Genomic DNA, 2,368 nt, shown 5'->3' with positions numbered 1-2,368 from the left:
GAGAAACACTCTCATTTCGACAAATTTACTCATTTCACCCTCGCGAGCAGCTGAAGCTTCTCACTCTCTCGAGAGTTCTTAAGCCGTAAGTCTCCATTTCTCTTCAGAAATATGCATTTTCGCTTCACTCATCATCCAACCACATCTACTGCTAGGGTTTCTCACATACCTTCATCTTTTTCGCCTTTACCTTCGATTCCACCGATTGAAACATCATTTTCTACATTTCCACCGATTATAATCACATTCTACCGATTATAATCCCTTTCCACCGATTAAACGTTGATTTGAAGGATGTTGTTGCGGCACAGGTTATCGCGGCGAGGGCAGCGGACCTAGAGACGGACGTGGCGAGGCTACAGCACGATTTGATATCAGAGATGACTGCGTCGGAGGAGGCGAGGGCGGATGCTTCTGAATTGAGGAAGGATTTAGGGGAGAAGGAGTCGTTGGTTGAGTCTCTAGAGAAGGAGCTGACAGCTTTGAAGAAGGTGAAGGCAGAGGGTGCGGTTAGGGTTAGGGATTTGGAGAGAAAGATTGGAGTTCTGGAAACCAAGGAAATTGAGGAAAGGAACAAGAGGATTAGGTTTGAGGAGGAGATGAGAGATAGGGTTGATGAAAAGGAGAAGGAGATCAATGGTTTCAAACAGAAGTTGGTGGAATTGGAGAAGGTTACTGCTGAGAAAAAAATCTAAGTTGGAAGAATTGGTTAAGCAAAAATTGAAGTTGGAGGAGGCACTTAGAGAATCTGAGGAGAAAGTAGCGGCTTTGGAATCAAGTATTCTTCAATTGCGTGAGGAAGCAAAGGAAGTTGAAATGGTGATTTTATTGCTGAATGAGAAGGCGGTTGAGACTGTTGAGAATATTGATAGAGGTGTAAACGACATACATGGTGAAGGGAAAGGATTGAAGTTGCAGTGGCCGGTGGTGGCAGCAGGGTAACAACTCTGATTGAAATGAGTCATCTGACCTTTTGAGAGAGCAAGTGTTAAATGTATTACCATTTACTTTTTATTTGGTGTGGCAGGCATGTGCAATATATAACAATTGGTCGCCCATGTTATCAGGTTAGTTAGAGTCTTTTAAACTGGAAATGTCTTGTATATTTGTTTAAAAAATTAATGGTGAGAATATTGCTCCTGTAGCTCTGATGTATGTGCTTGTACCTATGCCTTGCTTATTCTTTGGAGGTGGATCCACTCAATTTCTAATGAGCCGTGATGGTGGGGGATAGGTATATGTTGCCATTTAGAGCTCAGAAAAGCTGTCTGATTTATGTAGAAACAATTTCCATGCGATTGGCTTTTGGGTTACTGGTAGTTGTATGCAATGCAATTGGTGCTACTCTTGTTTATATAACCTTTTGTGTAGAAGGTTCCTTTTCTTTTCCTTTAACAAGGATATTCAAATAATATTTGTAATTGTTTTACGTTTGTTTGATTTGAACTCTACTTTCATGCTACATGGAGTTCAGTTGTTCAGGTTGTCTGTCGGCATGATTAGTGGTATAATTGCTTATTTTTTTTTTATATACATATTTTATTTGTTTCATTGCTACATGGTAGGAATGCTCATGTAACTTTTAATCTTGCTGTTGTTACAGGAGCTTGGGCAAGACAAAGCTTACATAATGAAACGTTGTTTTCCCTTATCTTTTTATCCTTTGTATTGGTATGAATCCCTCTTTCCCTCTCTTTGTTTCAGTTTCATATGAACTTTTTACGCCCACAATTTTATATTTCACTAGGAACTTTATGTATTTTATATTATAAAATGATAATTCTGAAGGTAAATATGGCTTGATCGTGAAAGTGTGCAATACTGCCACCCCTGGTGTTTCCTTGAAATCAGAAGACTAAATTATTAATATTGTGGCTTTGAGATGCTTGAAAAGTTACCCTCGAGTTATTTCTACTGTCGTTCGAAAATAGAAGGAACGATAGAAAATAAATTCAAATATATATATTTCCTTATTTTGGTTTGAAGTTTTGTATAGAGTTTTAGTACCAATTTCGGTGAAGGATTGTTTTTTTCATGATTCTAATGGTTTTATTCCTATTAAATATTTTCTTGATATTTTCTACTACTGCAAGATTTAACATATATAATTCAGCATTTCCCTATTTCAGTTCTTATTTTCCTTTTTGGCTACTATGACTTATTTTTGTGAATTTCTCATTTTAACTAGTTTGATATTCATTTATTTCTTTTTGTATGAAGTTTCAGATAGTTGAAGACTTGCTCATTTACACCAACGTCATTCTCAAACCAAAGAGCAGATTCTCAAACCAAAGAGCAGAGATCCACTGATTTTCGAGTGTAAAAACTTGGCTACAATTTAGTAGTGTAGGTATATTGATATATAATA

At 37.2% G+C, this 2,368-nt stretch overlaps 1 pseudogene across 1 annotated transcript; it reads left to right on the top strand.

The window, feature by feature from the left end:
* Positions 1–227: 227 nt before the first annotated feature.
* On the top strand, positions 228–1,526 carry LOC148193808 (uncharacterized; annotated as a pseudogene). The gene is made up of 3 exons (XR_015782300.1): positions 228–938; positions 1,028–1,067; positions 1,146–1,526. The product of XR_015782300.1 is annotated as an uncharacterized LOC148193808 (transcript).
* The last annotated feature ends 842 nt before the right edge of the window (positions 1,527–2,368 follow it).

Source organism: Vigna umbellata, chromosome 9 (assembly GCF_029865625.1).
Source record: "Vigna umbellata cultivar VRB3 chromosome 9, Vumbellata_1.0, whole genome shotgun sequence".
NCBI lineage: Eukaryota > Viridiplantae > Streptophyta > Magnoliopsida > Fabales > Fabaceae > Vigna > Vigna umbellata.
The sequence above is the reverse complement of the archived record's forward strand: the minus strand, read 5'-3'. Positions and strand labels throughout refer to the sequence as shown.